Source organism: Cupressus sempervirens, chromosome 11 (assembly GCF_028749045.1).
Source record: "Cupressus sempervirens isolate cs-2001-9-10 chromosome 11, ASM2874904v1, whole genome shotgun sequence".
Lineage (NCBI taxonomy): Eukaryota > Viridiplantae > Streptophyta > Pinopsida > Cupressales > Cupressaceae > Cupressus > Cupressus sempervirens.
In genome coordinates, this window is record NC_143128.1 from 859,412,033 (window position 1) to 859,422,794 (window position 10,762).

The following is a 10,762-nucleotide window of genomic DNA, read 5'->3' on the forward strand; positions in this document are numbered from 1 at the left end:
TTCAATCTCTGCAATTCAGACAACTTTCCCTCCTTTCAAGCTTAGTCTCCTTGAGTCTCCTTGCTCAATGTTCTAGTACAATCATCTCTTCATGACCACTTATAGAAGCAGAGCCTCTATGCTCTTCCTTCTCCTAGATGTCTCCTCCTTGACACCCTACTTCACAGATTTGGCTCTTTAGCAACAATAGTATCAGAAGCTCTTTGCTTTTTGGTCTATGAATCCTTAAATAGAAGTCTTGGAGTTCCTTTTCTAGCTTGATTATTCCATTCTTTTGTTTTCATCTAACCCATATTCTATTTCCTCTAGAAACTTCTTGAATAATCCTTTAGAATTTGCTAAAAAATGGTTTACATAGGATTCTGTGCCACCAACTCATCATCCTTATCTTCCAACTCATTCACAAAATTCAATGTAACCACTATGTTGGCTTAGATTTGGCAAATCTTCATCATTTGAAATAATGCAATAGCTCAGCACATACTGTGTTACTTGGCATCAACTATGTTTTTCCTGATGCTCGGCACCAAAAAAGAATTTTTTGATGCTCGGCACCTGATCTTCACTCGGCACTTGAAGATCACTTGGCACACACTAGAATTTCATGTTACTCGGCTCCAACTAAGAATTTTCTCAACTTCAACTAACTTTCTCAGCACCTACTAAAGATCTTAGTTTAAGCTTTGCATTCAACCTTGTTACAACTTCTTCCTCCAATATTTCTAAGTGTGACCAACCTATATATCCTTGAGTATGCTATCAATACATCATTTAACCATTATCTTAACTGATCCTTGCACTTCATTACATCATCATAACTCAACCTTTCCCTTAGGTTCTCTTGTCACATCTTGTTGATCAAATCCTCTTCATCAATCAACTAAGTGATAGTACTTAGATCTTATAAGCAAATGTCATTCCTACAAATAGAAAGTTTGACATTAATGACAAAACAATGATTGAAAACATCAAACTTCTTTCTTTGCAATAATCTCCCTCTTTTATCTTCAACAATAATGAGCTTTTCAATTAGATTTCCAATAATCTCCCTCTTTGGCATTGATGGAAAACCAAACTAATCAACAATCAGACTAAACTATTCAACCAAATTCTAGCTAGGTTAGAATAGTAACTCAAATGTCAAAAAGTAAATTGTAGCTTCACATCTCCTTCTACTATTCTAATTGCATCATTTCTACTTCTTCCTCTTTGTTCTTGCCTCCTTGTTCTTTGTTTCTTTCCCTCTATATTACTTATCTTCAGCTAGTCTGATCAACATCTGATTACTTTAGTCAACTTATCCCTCTATCTTCTTTGATCACAACTCCTCCTATTGATTAGTTTTCTACTATTTCTCCCTCTTGATCCTTCTCCTATTGATTAGTTTCAAACATCTTCTCCCTCTTTGACAACAATGCCCATAGACGTATAAGCATCTTAGTATGCAAGTGTAGCTTTTACAAGTTCATTCAATGTCCCCCTCTATCACCTTACTTGTGACTAATTTGAAACTTTAGCACTTCAAATACTTTAGAAATAAATCCCAAAGTAAACATCCTCTGCATCAATGTGTAAAATCTTCAACATTCAGCTCATTTGATGTAGGGTATTCTTGCTTTATCTTTAAGTAGCCTTTGTTGGGGGTATCACCCCTAACTTACCTCTAAGATACTCAAAAGCATCTTTAGGTAATGCTTTTTTGAATATGTCAGCAATTTGTTCCTTTGAGCTAACATATTCCATCTTCACTTGTTTATCTTCCACCAACTCTCTTACATAGTGATACTTGATTGCAATGTGCTTGGTTTAAGCATGCATTACAGGGTTCTTTGATATGTTGATAGCACTTGCATTATCACAATAAAGTATCACAAGATCAGTTACTTCTTCCTTCATACCTTGCAGAAAATGTTTGATCCATACAATATTGGTACAATTTATAGCAACAGCCACATATTCAGCTTTAGCAGTGGACTATGAGGTGCAGCTTTTCTTTTTACTAGTCCATGTAGTCAACCTTTTGTTCCAAGAAAAGTGATCCTCCACTGGTGTTTTTTCTATCATTAATGTTACCTCCCCAATCTGCATCTGTGTAGGCTCTCAATTCAAATTTTTCACTCCTCTTGTAGTACAGACCAAAGTCATCAGTTCCTTTTAGGTACCATAGTATTCTCTTTACTACCATTAAGTGATTTTCTCTTGGATTTGCAAAAAATCTTGCCACTATTCCAACAGCTAATGTAATGTCTAGTTGCAACTTTCCAATCATTGACCTATATAATGTCTGATTCACTTCAGTAGACTCATCATTCTTGGATAGCTTATGTCCAATTGCCATTGGTGTACTGACTAGTTTTGAGTCTTCTAACCCAAATGTTTTGAGTACCTCCTTGATGTTTTTGGATTGGGTCACAAATATCCCATGCTTCAATTGATGTACTTTCAATCCAACAAAGAATTTGATCTCTCCAAACATTAACATCTCAATTCATGTTTCATTTGATTAGCAAAATCTTTGCATAGAACATCTTTTCCTCCAAATATTATATCATTAACAAAGATTTCTGATATCAAAATATCTTTACCTTTTTCATCTTTTATGTACAAGTTGTTGTTTTCATCTATTCTCTCAAATCCTATCTTCACAAGATATTTTTGTAGCCTCTCATACCATGTTCTTGGTGCTTTCTTTGATCGATAAAGTGTTTTGTGTAGTTTGCAAACCATATCCTTGTTATTCTTATCAAAAAATCCCTCAAGTTGTTCTATGTAGACTTCCTCTTCCAGTATACCATTCAGAAAAATAGACTTCACATCCATTTGGTAGATTTTGAAACCTTTATATGCAGCATATGCAAGTAATGTTCTTACTCCTTCCATTCTTGCAACAAGGGCAAATGTTTCTCCATAATTAAGTCCTTCTTCTTGTGCATAGCCTTTGCAAACTAATCTAGATTTTTTTTCTTGTTCTCTCACCATTTTCATTGAGTTTTTTTCTAAACTCCCATTTAGTACCAATCACATTCTTATCAGCTGGTCTAGGAACTAGGGTCCATGTTTTGTTCTTCTCAATATGATCTATCTCCTCTTCCATGGCTTTATACCAGTCATCATCTTGTAGTGCATCTTTCACTATTTTAGGTTCAACTTTGTTCAACAAACATGATTATTCCTTAGTCTATTCCTTGTCATTGGCTTGGAATCCTTGTCACCAATGATTTGATCTACAGGGTGATGTCTTCTCACATACTTGGCTAATCTTGGTTATGTCCTTCTTTCCATGTTTGATCCTTCAACTTCATGGTCATTTTGCTCTCCTTCATCTGGTACTTCATCATTCCTCTCATGTGTACTGTTTGTAGAATTAGAATGTGCATTCTCTACATTCTGTAGCTTGGCTTCTGAATGAAGCTCAACATTCACTCGTTGAGACTCAGCAGATACAAAAAATTGTTGCCGATTCCCAACTTGATTTGTAGCATTTTCTTCAACAATCATTCCTTCATAGATAATCCTCTAGTTGCTTGGACTCATCAATCTGAACTTTTGCATGCTCATCAAAATTTACATTTTCACTCTCCACAATCTTGTTAGTGTTAGTATTCAAACACTTATATGCTTTGCTTCTAGTGGAGTATCCAAGGAATATGCCTTCATCACTTTTTGCATCAAACTTGCCATTTCTAGTATCTTTAAGAATATAGAATTTACAACCAAATACTTTGAAATGTTTAGCATTGGGTGAGTGACCATGGCATAATTCAAAAGGTGTTGCATTTGTACCCTTCTTGACTTGAGCTCTATTCAGTGTGTAGAATGCAGCACTTACAGCTTCTCTCAAGTATTTTAGTGAAACATTTTTCTCCATCAAGGTTCTAGCACAATCAATCACTGACCTATTCCTCCTTTCAAAAATACCATTCTTTGGTGGAGTTCTTGGTGCTGATGTTTTCCTTTTGATGCCTTTGTCATTGCAAAATATTTCAAATTCTTTTGATGTGAACTCACCTCCTTTGTCTGACCTTAGACATTTTAGGTTCTTTCTTGTTTCCTTCTCAACTTTGGCCAAATACCACTTAAACATTTGAAATGCATTAGATTTTTGCTTTAAAAACATAGCAGTCATCATCTTGGAATAATCATCTACAAATAGCATTATGTATTTGTCTCCTAGGTAGCTTTGCACTTCTATTGGACCACATAAGTCTGTATGGACCAACTCTAGTACTTCATTGGATGTGTATGTTTCGCTTTTGAAACTAGATTTAGTCATCTTCCCTAGTTGACATTGTTTGTACATTATATTTTCAAGTTTTTTCAATTATGGCAATCCTCTAACTTTTTTCTTTTCGCTAATGCGAACCAGATTATCAAAATTAACATGACACAACCTTTTATGCCACAACCACACATCATCAAATCTAACAATAGGACATGTTGCATCTTCCATATCTAGGTAAAATAGATTACTCCTAGTGTGTTCACCTTTTTCCTATTAGATTTCCATCAGTGTCATAGATCTTGGCAGTTTTGTTTCCAAATTCAACTTTGCAACCTACATTACCTAACTGTGATACACTTAACAAGTTGTAATTAAATCCTTCAACATAGTATGCATAACACATGAAATTTTCTCTGCGAGCTTAATAGAGCTTTTTCTTTTGATTTGATATGGAGTATCATTACCAAATCTAACACTATTTCCATCATATTGAGTAAAGGTAATGAACATACTTTTATCTCCTATCATGTGATGTAAGCATCCACTGTCTATGATCCACTTCTCATTCTTGTTCACAAAGGTAACCAATGTTGTTGCTTCATCTTCTTCTTTATCTAATTCATCCTTCATGGCTACATAGATTACTTCATCATCATTCTCATCAGAATCTTCTTCAACAATGTAGCATATTTTTCTTTTCTCCTTCTAGTGTTTGCTATCATCTTCTCTTTTGTTCCTATACTTGTTTCCTTATTTTTAGTTCTTCCTCTATGTACATCTAGCAACAATATGACCTACTTCATTAAAATTGAAACATATGATAGGGAGCTTACCTTTGAATTTTCCTTTGCCTCTATAGAATCTCCTAGCTAGTAGTGCTTCTAACTGTTCCACATCTTCCTCACTTGCACTACTATCACTGGATGCATGTTTTCATTTTCTTCTCTTCTTGTTTGGTGTCTCCTCCTTAGTGTTTTTTATTGTCATCTTTTCTTTGAAAGTAGATTCAAGTTTCTCAGGTCTGTAGTTGTCAAAATTAGATAGCTCAAATGCAGTAAGTGTTCCCACTATTCCTTCAAAGGTTAGTGTGTTCCCTTGTACACACCTTAGCTCTTGGATGGCTAAAACTCTAATAGCATAGATAGGGAGCAGAGTTCTAAAGTATTTTCTGATGGCTATTTCTTCTTCCAATTGACCACCTAGACTTCTTATTGCACTTACCACTTCTTTCATTCTTGCAGCATACTGAGCACCATTTTCACCTTCCTCCATTTTCATGTCATCAAATTTTTCTCTTAGGCTTTCTCTCTTTGCTCTTTGAATATTCTGATCTCCTCCATAGATATCTAATAAGTTTTTTCACATCTTGAATATAGTGTCACAATCTTTGATGTCATCATATTCTACATAATTAAGTGTAGAGGCAATCTTCGGCATTGCTTGATTGTGCTCCTTCTTTTTTATCAAATCATTTGTAGTAAGAGGTCCTATTGGATTTACATGTTCTATTCCAATTAAGGTTTGTGCAAAGTCACATATTGATCCAAGGTGCAATTTCATCAGACTCTGTCATATATCAAAGTTGTCTTTGTTGAGCTTGGGAACTTCTCTCTTGGACATCTTGATCTTCCTACTTCTAGTACCTTGAAACTAAATCAGCAGATGGCTCTGATACCAATTGTTAGAAATGCTTTAGAATAAGTGAGAGGGGGGGTGAATCAATTATTCAAGGACCAAATTTCCTATTCAAACTTTCCACTAAGTATAGTGAACCCTTTCAACCATTCATTCATCCAAGCGTTAACTTATCTAATCAGCAAGTTACTATAAATCAACATGCAAGCATAACACATAAGAGATCAACACATAACATGGTGATTTGCACAGAAACCCAATTTAGGAAAAACCACCAATAACATGCTACTCAATTTTCATTCTTCAGAAGTGATGTCATGTGAAAGGCCTGCCCTATTAAAGGCTTACAACACACTATTAAATGTGACCTTGTTAGAGGATTTAACCACCCTGTTAGAAGTGGGCCTATTTAAACGACTTTAAAACATTCACTTGGAATGACACCCTATTAAAGGATTTACAAATGGTTGTTAGGCCAACCTAAGTCCATAGGATTTTCTAGATCTAATACAATTGCTAAAGAGTATTAGAAAATATTGACTTGAATACAACATACAACTTATCTTGCAGATCTCAGATCACTTCTCAGCTCATACCCTTGCTTAGCCTTCAATCTCTACAATTTAGACAACTTTCCCTCCTTTCAAGCTTAGTCTTCTTGAGTCTCCTTTCTCAATGTACTAGTGCAATCATCTCTTCATGACCACTTATAGAAGTAGAGCCTCTGTGCTCTTCCTTCTCCTAGATGTCTCCTCCTTGATGCCCTACTTCGCAAATTTGGCTCTTTAGCAGCAACAATATCAGCAACTCTTTGCTTCTTGGTCTATGACTTCTTAAATAGAAGTCTTGGAGTTCCTTTCTCACTTGATTCTTCCATTATTTTTTTTTCAATTCACATGGATTAGGTAGGATTCATTGCATCTAACCCATATTCTATTTCTTCTCTAATAATCCTTTAGAATTCACTCAAAAATAGTTTACATAGGATTTTGTGCCACCATCTCATCATCCTTATCTTCCAAATTGTTCACAAAATTCAATATAACCACTATGTCAGCTTGGATTTGGTGAATTTTTGTCATTTGAAATAATGCAGTAGCATGACACTATTGAAATACTAGTGCTTGACACAAACTATGTTACTCGGCATCAACTGTGTTTTTCTTGATGCTCGGCACTTGAAGATCACTCGACACCAACTAAGAATTTTTTGATGCTCAGCACTTGATCTTCACTCGAAACTTGAAGATCGCTCAACACACACTAGAATTTCCTATTACTCAGCTCCAAATGAGAATTTACTCAACTTCAACTAACTTGCTCGACACCTACTAAACATCTTAGTTTAAGCTTTGCATTCGACCTTGTTACAACATCTTCCTCCAATATTTCTAAGTGTGACCAACCTCTGTATCCTTGAGTATGCTATCAATACATCATTTAACCATTTTCTTAACTAATCCTTGCACTTCATTACATCATCATAACTCAACTTTTCCTTAGGTGCTCTTGTTACATCTTGTTGATCAAATCCTCTTCATCAATCAACTAAGTGATAGTACTTGGATCTTATAAGAAAATTTCATTCCTACAAATAGCAAGTTTGACATCAATGACAAAAAAATGATTGAAAACATCAAACTTCTTTCTTTGCAACAATCTCCCTCTTTGATCTTCAACAACAATAAGCTTTTCAATCAGATTTCCAATAGGAACTGATAGGCCAGACTAGCTAAAGCTACTAAACTACTATCAGAGAAGAAGATTAATTTAAAGAATATAATAGTTGAAGGAGTGAAAGATGTGGAGATTATTTTATAGGTGACCAATGCTACCGATGTTGATTTTTACCAGTTATCACTCTACATGATTCTTATGCATCAGTAAATGGAGGAGACGAATATACTTCTAGGAACATTATTGATTGGAATAAGTATAGATATTCTTGAACAAATCATACACATAAAATTTCACATTTTAAGTCTCTCATTTTTTCAAGATAGATGTAATAACATAATGATGAATATAGCAAGCAAGATGAAATTTATAGAGTCAGCCAAGTAAAAACTAAATAAAATCTTGATGCCTTTGGAATTGTTATCAAATGGGTAGAAGTTTGGTAATTAGGGAGAAGTTTGGAAATTAGAAACAAGAAGTGAAGACAATATATGATATGAAGAGGAAAATTTATAGTATTATTATAAGGAAAGGGGGAGCTATTATGGAAGGTAGATTATACATAAATAGTTTTTCCACCAATGCCAACAGGGGAGATTGTTAGCTTGGACAATATCACACACCCTTATTGGTATGATATTTCTAATGTTGTCATTATTGTTAAAACTCTATTCTCTTATATTATGCTATATGACATGTTTAAGTAAGGAAGTTAAAATTCTATTAGTGTTAAAAGGAAGGAGAGGTCAAAGGAAGCTTATGGAATACTCTAAAATCATAATTAGGTCAAGAAGTTAAAATTAGGTTAGAAAGTGAAATGAGTGAATAAGCATGAAAAGAAGAAGCAAGAGACAGGGAAAAAAAGCTATCAAAAGTTGGCATGCAATGGCAAGCTATAAAAAAGGTGAAGCTATTGATGAAGCAATAAAGATAGCAAGCTATTAGAGGGAGAATAGTTGGTGCTAGAAGCAACAGATCTATCAGGTAGAGAAAAGGCAAACATAAGTCAATCTCTTTCTTTTTTTACCTAATCAATTAATTAACAAGATTTTGAAATTCTTTTACAAGGTGATTTTTAACAGGACTTTGTAGTTCTTATTTTGAATTCATTTTGCAAATCCATTAATCATGTGAATAGTGAAAGAGTGAGATTAAATCTCTTAAATGAGTAGTCTGTAATAGGACTTTTGATACTCTTATCAGGGTATTAGACACTTTTAGCATACTGTAGTCATTCAGAAGATGACATTATTGTAAGCTCTTGACCAGGCACCTTATTACTATAGTGATGAGTTGTGGGTATTATCCCTGCCACAATTTTTCCCTCTTACCAAGGGTTTTCTACGATACCAAAATTAGTGTGATATGTGTTTCAAGTTTATGGTTTGGATGTTTGCTTCATTTTACCATTAAAGTTATGTTAACTATTGGTTTACTTAAAATATATAAAGCACACTATCAGGAGAATATTTACACAGACTATTGATTAAAGGAAAGCAATTTTGTAAAAGGAGAGTTGTTCAAAGTATTAATTCACCCCCCCAATACTTTATCCTAATTGTATCTACCAACACCCACTACCCTATCACCGCACTAAAAGTGATAGATGTTTTCGTTGCATTGAATGTGATAGGTATTAACTAGTTTATTATCAACCAATGATGAGGCAAGTTATCTACAAGAGACGGGAGACTTATCAAGTGTGTATTCAATTGTTATTGTAACCTATAGGTAAAATGCCTATGTGAATGTGATTGGAGAGTCACCACTCAATGGGGTGACTCCAATGTGGGGGGTCACAACCCATTGGTTTATGACTTTCCATTTCATTTCCAAAGAAATAAACAATAGGTGATCGACCATGCATCTTGGTCACTCCAATTTAATCAGTCAAAACAAATGTGAATAGTAGGTTAGAATAATGTAAATAGTCGGTCAAAACATTAAATAATTATTTTGGACATTTAATTTATCAAATATGATTGTATATATATAATACAAATATATATAAGAATATATATATTACAATCAAATATATTCTGCAATAATAATATATTAAAAATATTACATCATTTATTTCAATGTATTTTTACCATCATTGTATCTTGAATAAACTATAACATTAACACTCACTTAGTTTAGAATGATACAGACATGAGTAAATGTTACACCATTGACAATATTAGGAATGATACATAAGGACATATTTGATCAAAAGATTTCAACCATTTTGATATCATATTTGATATCATGAGTATTGGCTTCCAGAATATCAACATATGATATTCACCAAATACTCTGAGTAATGGTCTATAGAATATCAACACATGATATTCACCATTTTTATATTATGAGTATTGGCCTCTAGAATATCGACATATGATATTCACCAAATACTTGGAGTAATGGTCTGTAGAATATCAACACATGATATTCATCAAATACCTATCATATATCTATACAAACAACTCATATACCATCTAGTGAATGACATATAACATTTAGTTTTTGATTTATACATATATTTTATCATGACCTACTTCAACATTTACATAACATATATATCATGATTTAAGTTATTGTAAGATCGTCATTTTACAATAACTTATGCAATAACTTCTACAAATACTTCTTTGTGATGTACATGGGGGGTAGGCTCATTCGAATAATAGTCACACACAAGGACTTTCAAACTCCCTATAAATATCAATCATTTCATCTCCTCATCCAAAGTTTCCTTCGAAGAAATGTTAGACTCCCTTTGAATCTGATATCAATATTCCTTTTCCTGCAATAATATTTTCAGAGGGAAATAGCAAGGCACACATCTCTTATGGTATACAAATAAATAAGATTCTAAATTTCATATAAAAAATATAGTAAAATAATTTGGTATTCTGAGCCTCTATCTCAAAAATTGCAACTATGTCAAGTTCACTTTGGAATTGTTCCACATTACACCCTCTTAATTCAATATTTCACATGTATTATGGATATTTTGAAGTTATTTAGAATGGGAATCTCTTTGAATCTATATCACATATGATGACTTTGGCAAAGGATGCATGATGTTTTAGTTTGTGAGGGCATTGTATTCTTGAGTGACCATAGTTGTTGCATCTAAAAAATTGCATTTTAGAGTAGTCCATATGTTTCTTTTTTCTATTTAATTTAGGTTTCTTCCTTTTATCAACTTGAATTGTGAGAATTTGAATATAACCTCTAGTA